Source organism: Leucopleurus acutus (assembly GCF_964270905.1).
Source record: "Leucopleurus acutus genome assembly, chromosome: 9".
NCBI lineage: Eukaryota > Metazoa > Chordata > Mammalia > Artiodactyla > Delphinidae > Leucopleurus > Leucopleurus acutus.
Window position 1 is genome coordinate 78988260 of NC_139144.1, and position 22078 is coordinate 79010337.

The 22078-nt window shown below is 36.0% G+C and overlaps 1 protein-coding gene across 1 annotated transcript in view; it reads left to right on the forward strand.

The window, feature by feature from the left end:
• Window positions 1-22078, forward strand: part of KCND2 (potassium voltage-gated channel subfamily D member 2) — a gene marked incomplete at both ends in the record, with an annotated part of 466944 nt that overhangs the window by 4293 nt on the left and 440573 nt on the right. The window lies entirely within an intron of this gene.

A 22078-nucleotide genomic window follows, 5' to 3' on the forward strand; every position in this document is an offset into this window, starting at 1 on the left:
TTTCTTCCTCCATTCAGTCCTTTCTTTCTGAGCATACTTGTTGACCTGCACTGGGCCCTGATGACCCTTTTACTTCCGGCCTCCCTCTTTTCTGCAATGTAACCTCTAGTTACTACCCTAAACTGCCTTGGGAGAATAAGAACCTGGAAGTCCTCTTTTGTCTTAATGACCTCTGGGCAGTAACATCCTGTTGTTATTTTTCATTTAGGTGGTAGTGCTTAAATGGTGTCAAATTTAGGAAATTTCCAAATATTCACCTGTAATCAAAAACGATTTTACAAACATATATTTAGGTTCAGTTTACCATTGAACCTTAGGCTCATGACTTGTGAATTAGAAGAAGTACCAGGTGGCACATTAAATATTTGGGGAGCTATTATTTTAGGCAATACCTGCATTCTTGGTTTCCCTGCAAACCTGGGAAAACAAAAATTTCATTTATAGTGTACATTCATCAGAAACAAATATGGTAGAATTATAACTATGCTCCTAGAAAACTTAGTGTAGTTGTCTATTTATAAGACTATCAAAACTAAATCTATAATATTTTAATTTTGATATAGTTGGTAAATTGCTATTTTAAGAAACAAAAAAGCAAAATACTTTTACTGTAATTTTCCTAACAATGTATGAGGAAAATTCCTCTTTTTAGAATGGCATAATTGTAGGGGGATTATATATTTATATAAAATATGTCGTATGTATGTCATATATGTTCTATTTCATATAACATACAAGTATGCTATATATCCCATACAAGATATACATATATTAACTGTGTTGTATATGTTATATACTTTATATAGTACATGTTATAAAGTATATATTATTAAAAAGAAGAAGGAACTTTGAAATATCTTCCTTCTATTCATCACTGTTCTGACTACATAGCTTTAGGGAATGTTGGGAGTGTATCTTGTGGAATCATTTATGTAGAGACTTCTGGTTTACCCAGCAATACTGAAAATGGGTGGAATTATAGTTTCTCCTGTGCCAGCACCTATGCATGAATATTGCTAACGTGTTAATCAAATACATCTTCACGAGGTGCCGGGCCCGGGGGGGGGCGGCAGGGGGACCAAAATTTATCTTTTGGGTGAAGAGCCATTCTATGAGTAACATCCATTTTTCTTTTGGCATACTATACCACATTTTTTACAGAGTTCTTTATAGAGCATGTTAATTGATGAGAGCTGAAAATGAGCTTTTAAAGAGATGTAGAAAATGTGATATGTATTCCTCCTTTAGCATTACAGGGAACCAAATCTTAAGTGTCTTCATTTTGTTTTAGTCACCATTTGAATTAGAGATAGTATTTGACGTGACGTATGTATTTTTTGAAAGTGTGTATTCACCCAGCTTTCTATGTCTTTTTCTATAAGCCTTTGCTTGGTTGCAAGACAGAGGTATGTCAGGAGGAGATGAGATGTGTTCTCCTGGCACGGCATCCTAGAAAAGGGACCGGTTTCTAATTTTCAGTGGGTCTGTTATGATTTTTTTTTTCTTTTCAGTATTTCCCTTTAGAGTACAGATAGACTTGATCTTATATATATTTTATTTGTATAATTACTTCATTTAATTCTGATGTCATGTATTTGTCTAAATTTTTCTCCCAATTATACTCATCTTTAAAAATGAGTTCATGAAGTTCAAATTTCTTATTCCCTAATTTCTGAATTCCTGGGGGAAGGAAACTTAGCTGTTGTCTATTTAAAATCCGTCATTTTACACATACACAAGTGTTTTTGGCCTGCCCATAGTTACACAATTAAATATCAGTAGTACTTTTTGAAATTTCAATTCTCCACTCTTTTTTTTCCCCTGAAGACCTTAAAACATTATCTAGAAATGTGCAGTACTAATTAGCTGGGGGTTACTGCAGACGCTCAGGGATAAGAAAGGAATAAATATGTTCTTTATTCTATTATTTTAATGCATTTCTCTCCTAGTTCTACTCTCTGTGACTCACTCTTTCCACATCCCTCAGTATCACTGCTAGCTCTGCATTTATTCATACAGTACTGGAGTTTATCATGAGGTGCCCAGTTGATATAATGCAACACTGTGTTTCTCATCTGGTGAACTCTTAGGCCATTTGGGGGAAAACTACTTAATGGTGAAATTTTACCTGGCCTGATGGAGAAGAAAATAAATCAGTTACTTTGTCTGAATTATCTATAAAGGAGTTGGCCTGTAGATTGTTAAAAACTGTACAATTTAACTTCTCTTTCACTGAAAGAAGGGGAAAGGTGAAAAGAACTTTCCCTGAAAAGGAGGTATGATTCTTCCTGCAGAGCTGTAAGAATGATTTCACTCTTTTTTTCCCCTACTCTCCATGTGTCTTATATTGTTTTCCGAGCATGAGTATATATATAGAAATAGGCATTGTTCTCCCACTAACTTTAGCAGCTAGATTTGACGGTGTGAGTTATGATCTGGTATTGAAAAGAAACCCAGGGTGAAACACCACCTCTACATTTCTGTGTACATTTGCATATCTCCTTGCATTAGTAGATTCCACTGGATTTTTTTTGCCCTTTAATTTTCTCCTTTGAGAGCCAGTCTTTACACTGACCTTCTCCATGAAGCCTTCTCAACCTCCCAAGCCTACATCTTCTATAGTTGGAATTACACTTGACATTAGTAAGTGCTATTTTTTTATATAATTTATGGTTTTACTTCTTGCCTGCCTAACTACATTGAAAGGCTTTTGAGGTTTGGGTCTATACCTTTTGGAGACTTATTACCTGGTTACTGTGTTGCTGGTCATGCTGTGAGATGATACATGCACACCATGGAGAGCTCCTTAGCCATGGACCAGTGCCATCTCAACATTAGCAAGAATCGACTAATCTAATCACATGCTTTGTTCAATGTTAACAAATTTCAGGTTTTTTTTTTTTATTTGAACACTTTGTCTTTGAATGCACTACAATCCATCCTTTTTATTTTTCTCTTTTAACTAGGGAGGGCTGTAACTCATTCTTCTCTGTAAAGGTTAGAATTAATGGCTGTCGATGGCTATTTCCTTAATCAGTTTGCTTTCTGGTGAAGGCTGGGTAGATTGCAGGTGCCTCTGGGAAGCATATGGAGATATGTTATAATGTAAGTGAATCTGCACAGAAATGTACTGCCTTCTCTTTCAAGTTCAGTCCCCTATCTAAATACGAGTAGCCCAAGTGACACATGGGTCAAAAAGATACCTGGGGGACAGTCACTAGAAAGGTGTTCTCTTTCTTACCCAGTAAACACAAATTGGCACTTTTTTCCTTTATTCAGGTGCACTCATTTCTGCATAGAATGGAATTGTTTAAAAATAGAGAACTATTGTCTGTAAATGACACAAGAGATAAATGTATTCTCTGTTCAGGAAGAAGTTTTCATTCTAAGCGATTAAAAGGCAGTTTTACAAAATGTAAATATACGTGTAGATACATATCCTGGCATGGTGCAATCCATTTTGCATTGGAAGTTTTGACAAGTCTGTTATGTAAAGAAGATCATAATCATAAAAAGTGTGCGGAGAATAAGTGAGTTATCAGAAGTTAATAATGAGAAAAAAATAATGTAAAAGAGTAGGAAGACAGTTGAAATAATGTCAAATAGAATGGGAAGGTTTTGTTCTAAAAGTAAAAGGTCTTGTCTTTTTTGCTCTTATGTGGGCCTGATTCTTCCATCTTCCTCACTTTCCTCACTTTTAAAAATACCAGTAATAGTGCTTTGGGAAACCCAAAGTCTTACTAGTAACTTATGCTCTTAGGAAATCAAAATGTGACTCATAGTGTTCAATTCCATTTAACAGACTTTGGTTGATCATTTACTACCTGTCATTGACCATGGCAGTAAGCATAACTGCTGACTTCCAGACCTTAAGAACTGTGTATTCTAGTAGGAGAGGCAGAAAGTGAACACAGATATATAATTCCAGGCAGTGGTGGGTGCTATTAATAAAATAAGTCAGGGTAAGAAGTGTGCTGTTTTGTATAGGGGACAGACAAAGCCTTTCCTAGGGGAATATCTGAGCTGATGGCTTTCTGAAGGGATGAAGGGAGGCCTGTGAATATCTGGATGAAGAGTTTAGAAGAAGAGAGAAAAGTACCAAGACCACAAGGTGTATTCTCCCTAAGGCCACTGTAATTGAAGTAAAGCAGGGGAGGGGCTTCGTAGCAAATACTGTCTGAAAGGTTGTTGGGATGAGATGATGTAGGACACTGTGGACCACAACAAAGATCTTTGATTTCATTTGAGACATAATAGACATTAGAGAGTTGTGAGCATGGTAGGGATGGGATATCGTTTCTGTATTACAAGATTCATTTGTAGAGTTGAGAAAATTCTGGGTGATGTTTCTTAGTGTGGATGGAAAGACCATCAGAATTAGGACCACCTGGGACACTTACAAAAATGTAGACCCTTAGCAGCCACCTAAAACAATTGAAATAATGTCTGGAGGTGGGAACCATGACAACTGCATTTTCACTTCTCTCATAAAATTTTAAGAACCAGTGATTCTTAAAATTTCCAGTGATCTGGAAGATTGTATGTTGAGGATAGCTCTGATATTCTAATCTGGGAATATTTTTGATCTTGAGCTAGTAATCTTTTGAAAGGAGGTTAAAATACACTGTTTAAAACAATGACTCTTTGATCCATGGGTGAATTGAAGTGCATTTCTAATATGCAAGTGGGTTTAATTTCTATATAATTTTGTAATTTGTCTGTAAATAAGGGAACACTGAAAAATGACACTTTGGTACTTGTTTGTTTATTGTACTGGACTATGGCAAGTACTCGACATCCCTTAGGCATTATATACATATTCCACCTTTCTCTCTTAAGAGAAAACTAACTTTTCATTGGTCTGAAGAGCTTTATTCCACTTCCTTGATAACAGATAGTTGGCATATATTCGTGAGTATGCAGAGTTCATCATACAGTCTCATGTGAATTATTATTTTCATCTTTTGTCCTTAATTATTTGTCATTCCTTCTGGCTGGGATTTGGGCTGTGGAATTTGCATTGAGAGAGACCTGTGAGGGACAATAAAAACTAGAGCTGGAGATGAAAAAAAACCAAAACCAAAACAATGATCTAGACGAAGTAGCAAAAGTGCTAGTTTTTAATATTACCTAATGAATATATATGTAGGAAGATAGATAGAAATTGAATAATCTTCAGTGTAGGTGATAAATGGATTCTTTTTTGCAAAAGCCCCATCTTATCTTGTGCCAAGGAACAAAGTGATGTGGATAATGGACATTAGTACTACTCTTCTGCAGAGCAACTAGAATAAAGACGATACAACTGCTTCCTTTCGGGAGTTGGGGATTGTGAGCTTTTAAACTTACTGATTTCCTAAACTGTCAGGCATGGGTGGGCTGAGCTTTCCTCAGTGGGGGCAGAAGCTAACTGGCCAACTGATCATAATGAACATAAGGAATATGGAGTCTTAGATCGGGGTCTGTGAGTTAGGGAAAAGCTTATGAGAAGCCAAGACAGCACCCAGTGTAAAGTCAATCTAAATCTCATGAGACCAGAATTTTCTTAGAGTATATTTTTTTCTCTTTTTCCTCTTTTTTTTTTTCTATATAAGCAGAAAATTGATTCAAAAGGATTTACTTTTCAAAGAGGAAAATTTTTAATCACATGTCAGGGATTTCAACTGTGGAGGACCTAAATATAGAAAACAAATTACTAGTGCATTCTTAGATTATAATTGAGCATAAGGGAAGTTTTGTGTAAAAATCCACAGAATGGCTGATTTGATGTTGAGCTTTTTAATTGGCTTTTCATGGCTGCTAGCCTGTCCAAAATGACTTCATAGTCTTTCCTGGTAAATATAGGGAAGTATGTAATGAACGTTTTCCCGTGAGGTCTAGGTGCAAAGAGAAGGGTCTTGGGAAAGGTTGATTGAAGATTCCTATAGCCAGGAATTGAAATTCACTTCCTGCCTTGAAGGATGCTGTCTGATTAGCTGTGGCTACAGGATTTCTGGTTATTAACTTTGGTAAAAGGAGGAAACTTTTGGTCAAAAGTTATGATTCAGTCATAAAAGTCCTGATAAATGTAATCTCATGGAAACTTAAATGTCTCTTAGTGTCAAGATCAAGAGACCTGCCATGACATTTCGAAATCTTGGTTTGAAGTGAGATAAGTTAGATGATGCAGGTTTATTCCAAGTCAGATAAATAGGAAAGACAGTTTTATCAACCCTCTGTAATGCCACTTTTGCTGAACAAAATATATTTGGGGAGAGAGAAAAAGGGAAGGAGGGAAGGAGAGGGAGGGAGAGTATGAATGAATGAATGAAATATGTGTATAAGGAGATAATCTGACTTATAATAGGGCAAGGAAGAGTCTAGATTTATTGGGCCCATACTTTCTGGCAGGCATCACCTCCATAGACATAGCAGTAATATTTTTTCATACCATGCATGGGCTGTCCTTGCTTTGCCACATTTTCATTCCCATTGTCAAGAATGATCAATGAAAATAAGTTAAATAATTATTCAATAAAATGGGAGCAAGGAAACCAAAATACGGCCTCTCCTTCAGAAACATGTTTTAGTTCACACAGCTAGAACAGTTATTTAAAAAAATCAAGCAAATTCTTTTAGTTAAAATAGGAAGCTGTAACCAAAAACAATAGAACATGTTTGAGGAACAAGTCTGAATTTGGATATGAAGTTCTTCTAGGAGAATATCAGAGAATATTCAACAGAAATTCATGATCCTGATCAGGTACCCCAGTAAAGGAATCTTAGGCTTCTACCAAAGATTGGAGCCAGACAGAAACATCAGACAAATACCACTCGCACCGTGCTTCAGAGTTCTGACCTGCTACTGAAATCTGCAATATTTAAAAAAATGGATTTAAAAATTTTAATCCAGAATATATTTTAATTGGGTCTATAATTTTTGTTCACTTTTATTTTAGTTGATTTAGAAGAATCTTTTATTGAAGAGCTACACATGCAATTTATTTTTAATCATTTGTTTCTAAGCTCACATTGTATTTCTGTTCATTTGCAGTATCCCTAGGAACCAATTAAGAAAAACAATCCCTGGATCTAAAATGATCTACCTGTAGCCTTGTTGTGTTTAAGGTGCCTCAATATGCCTGCTGACAAAAGTTCTCTCTTCAGAGAACCTCAGACTTTAGTTGAAATCTCTCCTGCAGGTTTTATAACAATGCCTAGAACATTGCTTTGTGGATCATGGATGCTTAATAAAGATTTTTTTTTTCCTTTTTACTGTAGAGTTAAGTGTCCAACCCACTTTAGGTACTTACATCACTCATAATACTTTGTAGCTACTTCTCTCTCAGCTACACTCATTCTCTGACACACAAATATCTGCATACAGAAATAAAATTCCCGCAGGTGCAAAGTCTTCAGCTCAACGTACATTAAAAAATTACACATGAAATAAATGTCTAGAGTTTTGACATGCTGATTTTTTTTTTGTTTTTTTTTTTGTTTTTTTTTTCTGCGGTACGCGGGCCTCTCACTGTTGTGGCCTCTCCCGTTGCGGAGCACAGGCTCTGGACGCGCAGGCTCAGCGGCCATGGCTCACGGGCCCAGCCGCTCCGCGGCATGTGGGATCTTCCCAGACCGGGGCACGAACCCGTGTTCCCTGCATCGGCAGGCGGACTCTCAACCACTGCGCCACCAGGGAAGCCCTGACATGCTGATTTTATTCCTCTGTAAAACTGTTCTCCAAATCCTTATTCACTTTCCTTAACCTTCTAAAGAAATCCTCTACATTTCTGTATTATTTCTCTCATCTCTGTGCTGTTGGCTCATAGCTATACATATCTATCCTGGGCCATTGTTCTGAGCTTCAACAAAAATTTCCAGATTTATGCCATCAGGAAATATTATGGCCTTGGCTTTTATAGACAATCAGCGTAAGAAATGGCCATTTAGGGACTATTTCCAAATCTAATGCAAAACCATTAGACATAGACTATTGTCTACCTAGCACGTTACTCACTATCCCATGTACTAAGAGCTATGGAAGTGTATATGTATATTTTTTTTCTTGTATGCTAACTCCATTAGAATTTAGAATTTTCCTGTGTGACTGGTGAGAAGAATTTTCAGGCATGTCTAGGGTCACCAGTAATGGATGGCATGGCCAATTAGTGATGTCAGCCATGGTGGGGCATAGAGGAGGCTTTTGTTACCTGGCATAAGCAGCCTCAGTGGCAGAAAAATGCAGAGTGTATTCTGGGCACAGTGCGTAGATTCCTTTGGCATTCAAATATCTGTCGAATGTCGACTGAACAAAAATCTGGAATTACTTGTCACGTTTTAAATCTTAATTAATTCTGCTCTGAATTAATTTGAAAGTAATTATTGTCACACAAATAATAATACCTTCACTTATAAGTTATATTTGTTCTCATATGTGTATGTTTTACTTTTCTCATGTGTTTTGACCCTCGTAAGTGATCAATAAATATCCTTGGAATAAATGAAAGTAAATTAAAAATGTCTTTCTGAATACAAAAAAAATTCAATTCATATTTGTGAAATTAGAGAAACAGTTCTAGCAGGAGGATGGAATAGAGATTGAATTAGATGACATTTGAATCTTGTTTTATGGTCTTAACACTTGAGCACCCTAAATAATCTGTGATACATGACATATGACTTTACCTCTCTATAATATTGTTCTCTGTAACTGTCTCTCACCATCACCTTAGAATTGGTATTTATTAATAATCTATGAAATTGATGTACATCAGGTGTTGCATTCAGTTGAACATGCTGGAACATTACTGTTTAACAGAAAAAAATATGATGCCCAGAAAAACAGAAAAACCTAACAAATAAACATAGAATCCAGATTTCATTTAACTCAATTTATTGACTATCCCTATGTGCCAGACAATATACGCTTGGCACTATGAAGAAAAGATATAAGTATGAAAGAATAATTTCTATGCAGAACTGGAATTTTAAATCCTGGCTCTTCTCACTGGCTGACTCTACAGAGCCTGGATGCAGTTTAAAGATATATTTGTGTTTGCACTGTATAAGATGTGTGAAGAACTTTTTAACGCTCTGAAATGAGTGATTGTTTGCCTGGGTTGGAAAGAACAAGAGTCAACCATCAATTCTTGTAGTCAAGTTAGAGACTGTGGAGCAAATGAAATTACAAGGATATTTGAACAGGGTTATTCTCCTATCGGGGCCTCCTTTCCTCCTTTGAGGCCTGTCCTAGTAAATAGGAAAGAATGGCTAGGATGCATGTGAGCTAACTTTTGAGTTCTATAGCTGTTGGTTTTCTCTTAATTTTTTTGTGGGTAAAATATAATTGGTATTTGCTTTTCTCCAAATGGTTTAAGATTGCCTATATCCATTGTAGTTTCAAATGGTTCAAAACATCAATTTATAAATAGTTTAGTATTACCATTGAAAATATTATAATATTTGCTCTTTAATATAAATATGTTGATTCAGAGATAAGTACACTGAAATATATTAAGTCTTTACGTGTTCTATATTTTGAAAGACCCATTTCTATAATAAGAAAGCAATTAATTTAAATATTACCTCTCAATTTTCTTAGTGCTTTTGCTTCCTTTGTTCTAATTAACTTTTACTTATTTGCAGCGATATCCAAATCCCACTTGATTTCATGTTATTTGCTTAAGCCATCATACTCCATGAGACTTACATAAATTCAGTAACATGTTCATAGATATAGACATTTAAGTGAGATTTTTCAAACAGTAGTTCTTTATATTCTTAGAATCATAGAATCTTGAAACTAAAAACTTCTTGTAGATCACCTGGCTCAAACTTCTACCAGTTGAAAGCCCCTCTTTCTAATATATTCTCTATATTTATATGGCCTTCTATGAACTTTTCTGAATAATCTGTGTAATTGGAAGTTTAAGGCAGCACAACTCACGTTTTTATCAAGTTTTAAAACGTTGAGCTGACATGGAACACCTTTCTCTATCACTGGTTTATCCAGATTAGGTTTTAGAGACTGAACAGAATGTTTTCTTTTTCACATCTTTTCCAGGGCTGTACTTGAAGAGAGATATCATGTCCCTCCTTAGGCTTTTCTCTGCTAGGGTGACTTTCTTAAGTCATTCAAACTTTGTCATGTAGTGTGATTTCTGGACTCCCCTCATTGCCTTGATCTCAGATATCTGAAGTTGATCTGACTGGAAGAAAGTACATTGAGGTCATGACCTACAGTGACACTAATACTGTGTATCTCTGAATAGGGCCTAAATGCAATGACTAATATCGATCTTGCAGTAAAATAACAGGTCTTTTATTTTTACTTGAAGTGCTATAAAACCTTTCTTTCTTCTCTTTCCTTATACTGTTTACTACTTGAGCATAAATTCTATCAGATTTTTTAAATCCTTGCGAAATTTCATTCTGTGAGCTAATAAAAGTGCATTGTTTGAATGTTAACCTAGCTACATGGCTCAGATTTCTCCATGCATCTGTTTAATTGTATTATAAAAATGAAACAGAACACACAATAGACAATGTTCTTCTGGAAAAGCTATATAGGAGTCCTTCTCATCAATGGAAGTGTTTATCCATATCATTGTACCTGAAAGCATCTACCCAGTGCAAACAGACATTTAAAATCCAGTAGGGAAGGGAGAAGAGAAGGAGAGAGTATATTAAAAATCCTAATTGAATTGTTCTAGCACCCACGGGCTAGTCTGGTTCTGTTTGACCAGAGGCTGAGGTTCATTCAGGTTTCTGATGATTTTTCCCATCACTCCCTAGGAAGATCATTAATAATGAGCCTATTAAGATAACTGGGATGGAGAGAGGAAAAGGGTCAGACATGCAGCTTTCCTGTTCCTCCTTATTTGATCAGATTAATTCCATGACATAAAAAATGGAGATGATGATGATCATGGTCATCATCATCATTATAACAGGAGCTCTCATTTAATGAGTAATTACCCTGGGTCAGGCACTACACTAAGCTCTGCTTTACATACATTGTTTCTTATAACATGTGATTCTGCAATATAGGCTTTGCTTTTATTTCACAGGTAAACAAAATGTCACTTAGAAAGAATTGGTTAGTTCTGTCTCCAAAACATGTACACTATCCTCAGAAACACGTAAGTCTAGAAATTATTTATATTTGTCAAGTAACTAGTAGTAGGACTGTAAACTGCTTTTCTAGAGGTGGAAATGCTGTAGAAAAAGGCTTGGTTCAAAGTGTGTCAAGACCAGCAGTGACAAAACTGGATTTCCTGCTCTTGAAGTGTAATTAGAAAGACTATTATAATAGACTGTTCTAGCATGTGTTGTTTGTGATTTGCACCATTCCTAATTGAAGTCATTCAAGACGAAACCTAATCCTTAACACAGTCATTTTAAAATAGTTTAGTGAAAAGGCAGGCAGGTTGTGGAGCCTTGTTTATTTTATCTTATTGCAGAGGGAAAAAGAACCTCTAGGATGTTTTCTAACATCTTCTGTTTGAAGTTATCCAAGCATCTTTGAAATGATACATGCCTGGATAAAATACACATTCAGTACAGCAGAGAGGATTGATTGTGTCACTACTTTAGAAATAGACTTTATATTGGCTACAAGAAGTTAGTTGTAGGGGCTTCCCTGGTGGTGCAGTGGTTGAGAGTCCGCCTGCCGATGCAGGGGACATGGGTTCGTGCCCTGGTCCGGGAGGATCCCACATGCCACGGAGCGGCTGGGCCCGTGAGCCATGGCCGCTGAGCCTGCGCATACGGAGCCTGTGCTCCGCAACGGGAGAGGCCACAACAGTGAGAGGCCCGTGTACGGCAAAAAAAAAAAAGTTAGTTGTAGACTTTCATCTGACTTGCTTATTAGTATGTCAGTGGTAATGAACATATATTAAGTCAGAAAATGATGGCAGCTTACACTTGATAAATGGACAAACAATATTTTCAACAATCTTAATCTCTTTGTTTCTTCCTGGAAGTAACTTATTACGTTATCTCTGATTTATAAAATCACTAGATTATTAGTGCCTTAAAAAATAAACAGGTATGATTACAAAGTATATATTTATAAAGACATTTTCATGTAACTTAAAATTTAGAGACAACATACATTTAGGTTATAATGAGCATCTTAGAATGGTTTCATAGTTTACTAAAAATTAATTAGGACTTGACTGAAAGCCATTTCTATGATGAAAAATTTATAAAAATCATTAATGTGGTGAAGATTTCCAAGGAAACTATGCTTGTTAGGTAAACACTATGGCCTGTTATTGTGCGTTTAACTTCTCTACATTTCTATTATGTATATTGTAGCTATGTACATAGATATGTACACATACATACATACAGAATATATTTGAGAGGCATCTATGTTTATTTATCTTGTACTTTTTCTCTTGTATTAAAAACTTTTAGAGGTCAGGAACTGTATCTAACTTAATTTGATCCAGCACTCTGGGCATTGAATACATTATTTTGTTGATTTTTATGTTGGTTTTGATTAAAATATGCAGTATACTGTTTATAAAGGGAAATTATCTCAGCTTGGAGATAATGATTTTCAATATGTAGCACTAAGAATTCATATTGAAAACAAGGAAGCAAACTCAATAAAACATCAGTTTAGTTCAGCTTTGGCTGCAAGAATATTAAAATGTTCTGTTTCAGTAGCTATTAGAAAATATCAAGATTCTATTCTTTCATTTATTCAGAAAATATTTGCATTCCTACTCTGGGCATGCTCTTGCTAAGTGTTAGGGATACAAAGATGAATGAGGCATAGTTTCTGCCTTGAAGGCATATGCCACAGTGTAGTCTCTCTCTCTCACAATACACACACACACACACACACACACACTCACACACACATGCGCATTACAATGTGAAGGGTACAGTAATAAAGTTATGCCAGGGAATTATAGGAACCTTGGAGAGGGACACCTAATCTAGCTGGGAGTCTCATAGAGGGCTTGCTGATAGTGAGTCTTGAATGAACTACTTAAGGATGAGTATGGGCTCTTAAAAGAAATGAGGATGGAGGGAATAACAAAAGCAAAGGTCTAAGTAGGGTATTTTAGCAATAATACGAATATTAGATATTATGTGTTAGTATTTACTATGTATTAGTAATTGTGCTAATGGTTTTACATGGATCCTCTAGTTTTTGTCATACTATAACTTTATAGAAATTTGCAATTTCTATCAATATTTTGCAGATGAGTTAGTACAAACTCAAGAATCCAAATATGGGCAAGTTAGGATTCAAGTGCAGGCATCCTGACTCCAAAATCTCTGCTAGCAAGCACCTTTATACAGTCTTGACTTTTGGGTTGGGATACTCTCAATGCTTTAGAGTGGCTATAAACTGCTCCCCAAAGAAGGATTCACAACGATTGGGCTGGACTCCCTACCGTGAGGGTTCATGGAAATTTTTGAGGTAAACACTGAATACTCAAGTATAACCTAAAACAATTGGACTTCTTTTTCATGTGCAGTACTAAAGACTTAATTCTGTTTTTCACACATTGAAAAGGTTGGCATAACTCTTCTAGTGCTGGAGAATTTATCTGTAGTCATTCAGTATTCTTTTGACAGGTCAGGATTGCATTCGTGTACAGTATCAAGAAGTGGAAGTGTTGCATCTGAAGTTGACATGTCTTCCAATTCCTGAAAGCTGTGTTTAAAACAGACTGTTTTGTTCCAACTGACGTGTTTGAGGTCATGCTTCAAATGTGGTGACTTGTCCCACAACATTTTCAAAAAGTTTCAAAGTGCTGGATCTTATCAAGTTTAATTCCTAGGACCATGGAGAAAGGAAATCTCTATTTCAGTTTAATCTCTTAAAAGTGGATTCCTGATTTCAGATAATTTTTCTGAGAAACACTTCATCCTAATGACTAGCTCCATATTATCCTTCACTTTTAGAAAGGCGGAACTGAATATGTGCCTATAGTGTGATCATACGGGAATATTGATTATTTTTTTGAAAAAGCCTCTTTTAGTCCATAGTGAAGTAGTCTAAGAGTGAATTCTTTATAGTCATCCTAATTATCTGGGTGGTGCTCATCATATAAATTTGGAAGAATACTTTAAATGCGATACTGTACTATACATAGTTACTGAGAGAAGCAGTGTTCCAATACTTAGAGAAATGAAGAATCAAACATTTGAAGTAGTCTTTGGCTCTTCTGGCTAGGTCAGAAGAAACCAGAGCCAGAGCTGGAAAAGAGACATCATTACAAAGAGCCAATTGGACTTCCCTGGTGGCGCAGTGGTTGAGAGTCCGCCTGCCGATGCAGGGGACACGGGTTCGTGCACCGGTCCGGGAAGATCCCACGTGCCGCAGAGCGGCTGGGCCCGTGAGCCATGGCCGCTGGGCCTGCGCGTCCGGAGCCTGTGCTCCTCAACGGGAGAGGCCGCAGCGGTGAGAGGCCCGTATACCGCAAAACAAAACAAAACAAACAAACAAAAAAAGAGCCAAGAGAGAACAATTAGAATTCCCAAACACTAAACCTTCCATCCAGTTAGCAATTATTTTCTAAGAATTGTTTACGCTATTGGTTTTTAAAGAATTATAACTTTCGTATAAGGAGACTGATTCCATTGTTTTTTATTAGTTGAACACTCTTACTTGAGTATAAAAAATCAGATTATTTTTAAATAGCTTCTCTGCATTAATCTTATTTTTCAGAAACTCTATTTTTTTTAAACATTTCTAGTCATGGCTATTTTATGAATAGCTATCATTTCCCATGGAGTTTCAAGCCTCCTGGTCTCTAACTGAAATCTTTTGGACATTTTTCTTTTTGTATTTTCTAAATTTGTTCTGTTGAGTAAACATTTTTAAATTAATACTCTTTCAAAGTGTGTTGATACACGAAAATCTAGTTCAGTGTTATCCAGTAGAACTTTCTGTGATGGTGGAAATGTTCTATGTCTTTTTTATTCAAAAGAGTAGCCACTAGCCAAGTGTGTCTGTTGAGCACATGCAATGTGGCTAGGGTGACTGAGGAATTGCATTTTTAATATTAATTATTTAAAATTTAATAAGTCGCACGTGGCTAGTAGCTACCTTGTCATGTAGAGCAATTCTAGTTACTATATTTTAAATGTGTGGCTAGTAAACTTTTGTATTACTAAAGATGTATAATTGAGGTATTAATTTAGAAAGGCAAGCACATCGTAAAAACGTCTCTATACACAGGTATCCCAGGCTTCTACAAGGACTGTCTTCTCCCTAGGTAATTTTATCGTAAAATTAGAACAATCACCAAAAATAGGAAACTCATTTAACTAGGGCACCTCGACCATGCTACTGTGCTACGATGTTGTTGAAAACAAAAATAAGTCTTCACATTGAGAACAACTGGAAATATGAACTATACCAGTCCACTGACTAAAATTTTCTGGCCGGGGCTTCCCTGGTGGCGTAGTGGTTGAGAGTCCGCCTGCCGATGCAGGGGACGCGGGTTGGTGCCCCGGTCCGGGAAGATCCCACACATGCCGCGGAGCGTCTGGGCCCGTGAGCCATGGCCGCTGGGCCTGCGCGTCCGGAGTCTGTGCGCCACAACAGTGAGAGGCCCGCATACCGCAAAAAGAAAAGGAAAAACAAAAAAAAAAACGAAAAAAACAAAAACTTCCTGGCCACTGATACTTTTCAGTCTAGCTATTTAGTGATTGATGAGTTCGTGATTTTAAATTGAATACTCAGTGTGATTCAGATGATGGATGATTGAGAGTACTTCCTTATCCAGCCATACATTTCTGGTGCTCCTGCTAATAAACTCTAAAAATAAGTGTAGAGAACCAGCACAAAAAAGTTTTCTGAGAGAAGGATGTTGATTGAAGCATTTCTTTTCATTTCTGCTTTGATGAATTCAAAACAATATATGTCAGAGCAAAGTAGGGAATGTTTCTAAAGCCTAATCTTGGAGAAAACACACAGAGGATTAAGATCCATTTTTGTTCAGCTCATGCACAGTAATAATAATTGAGCACTGCTATTAGAAAGTATAGCTCTTAAGCTATGTCCAGTACGGCTACTGGCCCTTGATCCAAGTAAAAGGGTTGAGGACAGATTCGCTGGTTAATGCAACATATATCGTTTAGCCTTACTTGTTATTACTGTTTGGTTCTGTTTCATCTCGTTTTCTTAGTAATACTTTGTACTGTCAGTAAAAGAAATAGGCAAATGCCATTCATAAACAAAAGTAAATAAATGAGTTACAATCAGTGAGTTAAGAGTTTGATAAGGAGACTGTCATAGCTTTTACACTTTTGTCCTTGTGTGTGTGTGTGTGTGTGTGTGTGTGTGTGTGTGTGTGAGAGAGAGAGAGAGAGAGAGAGGGAGAGAAAGAGAAACTTGCATGAGAAAATTCTCCTGGATATCTGAGGTTTTCACTGTCTTGTTATTTTATTAATATTCACTCATTTTTAAACACCACACTTAATGTAGTTTAGACTTAGATTTAGCTATGAGTAACAGAAAACCTGAAATTAAAATGGCTTAAACAAGAGAGACATTTCTTTATTTCTTAAATAAATGAAGTCAGTATTCCAGAGCTGTTTTGGCCATTTCTTCATCAGAGACACAGGCTTCTTTTATCAGGTTCTCTACCAAGTTCAACACATGGCTTCTACCTTAGGGTCAAGGTGGTTAATTGAGTTCTGGTTATCACATCTGCGTTCCATATAGTAAGAAGAAGAAAAGGAAAAAAAGCGGGCAAAGTCTTTATATTAGATGTCTTTCGAGAGATTTCTTAGTAGTTTCCATAGGCAATTCCAGGCCTGATATGACCATGTCTCCCTGTGAAGTAGCTCATCCAGGGGTTTTTGACAGAAGAGATGAAACATTTAGGTTCCAGTAGTAAGATTTCTTTTTGAAGATTAATGCTGAAGTATTGACAGTCAGTAGATGACTTTCCTGCCTTATTGTAGAAATAGACAATTATTTTGGCACATACTAGAACTATGATATATGCAAAGCTCTGCAAATGAAAATCCAGAACTGGTTCTCTGTTGCAGCAAAGTTGGCATTAAGGAACATCCACAGTAAAAGGGGTTGGTCCCGTTGAGGGAAACATTAGCGGTCCCAGGCCCTAATAAAGATATACTTGATAAGTGACAAACTTCTTTTAGAACAGTTTGGAAAAGATTCGCTTCACTAGATTGAATTAACTTAGAATGGACTAATTCATGTTAGTAGGACATTTATGATGTTATAATTCCATTGTATTTTGTCCATAAAATAAGAGGCAAGTGGTAAAACTCATAATGAACTCCTCACAACCAACAAGTATAATAACTAAATGGTGTTTCCACAACAAGGAATCATAAATTCGTATAATGTCCTTGAGCACTGGATTTGCATTCTGATGCTGAATCATATTGTTTATCTTTAAAATATATAATGAACATGGATATTACTCAGGAAAAAAAACACTGAGTGGTGAACATATGCTAAGATTATATTTTCTTTTTGATTAAGTTATTTGGATAGTGACTGATGCATTGTGAAATATTCTCACAAATTTAACAAAACAGATTAATTATGGTTAAATGAAACTCTTCATTATCATCTAGGAACTTAACAGCTAAGAACTGTTCTCCCCCATATACTCCAAGTTCACTAAGCTTCCGATATCCACAAGTGAACTTCACATTAGGCACAGTTTCTATGGCCATTACATTTTGAGGGTCCATGAGAATGGTTTACTTACTTTTAAAGTAACAGGAAAAAATGAACTTTTAGGTAAAAATTTTTTAATATTTAATATTAATGTATTCATATTTATACCAACACAGTTGTAAAATATCATTTTTAATTCTTTAAGGGAGGAAGGCCCCACAAAAGTTATAATGTCCCCTTGGATAGCCAATAAGAATCTGAAGAAATACCTCCCTTGGACATGAAGAATTGCATATAACAATCACACAATAACACATAACAAACAATAACTTAAGCTTCTATAGTATTAACTATGGAGCCAATGCTCTTGTGTTTTATATTAATTAATTCATTGAATCCTTACAGCAAGCTTCTGAGGCAAGTATTGTTGTTATAAACATTCCCATTTTTATGTGGTCGATGCCACTCTTTCACTTCTAGGCAAGATCTGGAAATATCTGCTTCTGAGCAGTAAACGTAAAAATGCTACAGCCACTGCATTATTATCTGCTTAGTAAAGCAATGAAGTAGAATTAGTCATCAAGTGAACATTGAGTTTCTCCCGCCACATTTACCAAAGATCTCCTTATTTGGGGGGTGCATTACTATCCAAGAGCTTAAACAGGCTTTAAAGGGTTTTTTCCTGCTGCCGTAGTTGTTTCTGAGCTTAATGAAATGTTAGAATGATTTCTGCCAATTTATTAAATCCTGGAATCACTTACTTTCTTTATAAATAAGAACTACAAAAACTACCACCATGTTGGCTCCAATTCCATGGCAGCTCAGTTTCTTCAGAGGAATAAAATGTGGCAACCTCTGAAATGATATTATTTCAGTGTTATCTTTGCTGGCAATAGAATATGAGTTTTTCCAACTTAGAAATTTTGCTTGAGTTATGCACATAAAGGCAGCATTTCTATAAGCTAAGATTCAAATACGGACTGTAAATTGAAAGTATATTAATTAATCAACAAAAATGACAGAAATTGTGCTGCCGTCATGTTTTGCATAACCCCACCAGTGCTTACTTGAATAAGGGAACAGGGCAAACTGAAACAGGTAACTAGATGACTATTTCTTACTAAAATGCATGTTTGCTAGAATTGTATGTATAATTTCTGTATTCTTGCATTACTTGTTTCATCGCTAAATATGGCTTTAATTTACTTGTTGGAAGTTAGAACAAACTACACACAAGCTAGTATTTTGACATGTTGCTATTAGATTCTTTCTATCTTATATATTTATATATATGATATATATATAATACAGAGAACTATTTGCCTAGTTAATTTATCTGCAATAACCAGTATCACTAGTGAAGACTTCCTATATGTTCAAACCAGTTCTCTCTAACAACTTATCTAGCTATATTATTACTGTAATAAAATGAATTATTGCATATTCTATGCACTTTAAATAATATTAATACAATAAGCATGCTATTAAAAAGGGTCTTAAATGTTTCATGTATAGTTGAAATGTTTGGATCTAAAAGAGTGATAAAAAACAGCTTATTAATTTTATTCTACTGGAGAATATAACGTCTTTTTGTTAGAACTCATGCACAAACTGTATTTAAAAGCATATTTCTGAACTAAGAAATATGGAATGTCTTTTAACCAGAAACCATCCCAGGACCATAGACAGTTTATCAGAATAAGTCATATATTTGGAGAGCTTGAGTAGATTTTAGAGGGTACCTCATCTAATGCTCTCATTTTACATATGAGAAAAATGAGAGGCACAAAGGTGAAGTGATCTTTACAAGGTTGCTCAGCTGTTTAGAAGCAGAGATAGAGTAGAAATAAAAAACAAGATATTAGAACCTCAGTCTCCTCATTACTATCCTTTACAGTACACTTTGCTACCTGTGTTACGTGTAGTACAATTCAGAGTTCTGTTGCTAATATATTTTACATTGTTTGGCAAACACATGTTATAAAGATGGGAGATGTATATTACAAGTCAAAATGACTTGAGAGCTGTCTTTTGGCAATAAAATTTCCATAGATTATAGCAGGGAGAGATGAAGCAATTACTTCATGAAGGAAGATACTATAGTTTTTGAGAAAGAGTAGATGAGGTTTATTCCCGGAGATCTATGAACAGACTCACCTATAATTGTGAAAAACACAGCTAGTCTTCCTCTGTGGATTATGAAACAACAAAATTGGGGATCTTCTCCCACAGAAGTTGAGAATTGCATTTCCAAACAGAGCTACTATTTACTTTTTTGGAATAAGAGGTTTTAGAGGTTAAAGATCAGATCATTAAATACTTGTCCTTGAAGACTCAGAAAAGGCATTACAGTCAGGCTTTCGTACCCATGGGTTCCACATCTGACGGTACTATGCCATTTTATATAAGGGACTTGAACATTCTTGGATTTTGGTATCCACCGGGGTCCTGGAACCAGTTCCCCGAGGATACTGAATATAAGTTTGCTTATTGCTTCTTGATATTCTACCAAGGACAAAGTTTTGATTTTGGCAGAATTAGGGGAAATGCCTTTTATGACTTCAACCTCTTTTTGGACATGGCAAGATTTAGAACTACTTTCATGGATATTCATCTGGAGCAGGAAAAAATAAGTTCAGACTGTCTTGCTAAGCATCCTGAGGTGGGTGAAATAGAGAATGTACCTTTCTACTCTCATTCTGAATATATATGTGTGTGTGTGTGTGTGTGTGTGTGTGTGTGTGTGCATACATATATATGTATACACACATCTTTCTTCTGTGTGCCAATGTCTCTTTTAAAATAGTGTCTGCACAAGTGAATAACTAAAAAATTGATCTGTCCAAGAAAAAGCACAGTGGGATCCTTTTTTTCTCTTAGGGCTGTTGGGAGAATTAAATATTGTAACACATGTAAAATAAAGCACTTGGTCAAATGTCTGGCACAGAGTAAGTGCTCAATTACTGTTATTAATTGTGGGTGCAATGGTACCTTTAGCTGTTGAGTTGGTAAGGCTTTTTTCATATAGCACCAAAAGATATTCTGAAACAACTGGGGCAAATTATACTTGCACCAGCAATGAATGAGAATGCCCATTTTTCTGTCACTACCCCATCAGCATAAATGTGCACTGCTTTCTTGTTTCTTTTTTTTTGCACCTCTGATATGTAGTGAACTATAAAATAAATCCATTTAATCATAGCAGAAATATAAGTAATAATGATTCTATCCTAGGAATAGGTAGGAAAAGTTCAGTGTCTTAAAACAACACAGCACATAGAAAGAATAATGACTTTTAGAAATATGGTTATTGAGACAAATTTTCTTAATAATGTAAGGAGCAAACTGAATGACACCTGTTCTTTTCTTGGTAAGATTCCATATAGGTGGAGGCCTATAACAGTGTTCTCAGAGTGTGGTCCCCAGACCAGCAGCACTAGTGTCACCTGGGAACTTTTTAGATATGCAAACTCACATGCCCCACCCAAGACAGTCTGCATTAAGAACTCTGGGTGTGAGACCCATCAATCTGTGTTTTAAAAAGCCCTCCAGCTTATTCTGATGCCCGTTAAAGTGAAGAACCACTAATATATACGAAAGGCCTCTCTCACCCTCTTCCTCTTTCCATGTCTCCCTTTCAGTCTTCCTTCCCTTTACCACCATCTCTTCCTCTCTCTCTCATTCATCTCCCTCTTTCTCTCCCCAGTCTTCCCTTTCTGTTCCTCCTATCCTCCCTCTACTGTGAATAGGTGGTCGAAAGTAGGCAGTGAATTATTGTGAAACTAGAGAAGTTGACTAGTTTGACCTAAATACTCAGCTGATGATTAAATGAGCCTGATAGGAATGCCTGTCTCCTTGCCTTCAGCCTGACATTCTTTTCACTATGCCACAGTCTGCTAATAGGTTGCAATGCTCTTGAAGAAACCTCCTTCTATTGTCAATATTATTGTCCTCAGAGACACTGTCTCCCTGAATATAATAGAATTTCAAAGCTTACTGATTTAATCTTTCATGCTTCAGATCCAGACACTGCGCTATATTCTATGTGAAAGATTGCTATTTCTTTATTATTAAAGGAGGAATTGTGTCCTAGCTATAACTAGTTACATCAGCCTTCACATCAAAAGGGTAGTAATTTTCTGAACCAGAGTTTGGAAAAGTAGTAAGAAAATAATTTTACAAGTGTCTTTTTCAAGAGCATGAAAATTATGAGGCTGTAGGTTCAAACTGTTCAGTTGAAAATGTGTCCAAGTTAAGCCAGACATAAATTTATATTCTTTCTATCTTTTTCTTTTCTTGTGGCCCTTCTACGTTGCTATGACATTTTATCTTACCCCGAAGGCATCATGAGGAGATGGCTAGATAAGTAAAAAAGTAGACAACCTGTAATAAAGGAAATTAAGTAGGTGACATCTTCAACCCAGAGGTAATAAGGGATTTTTTTTCTTATATCTTAATGAAGCA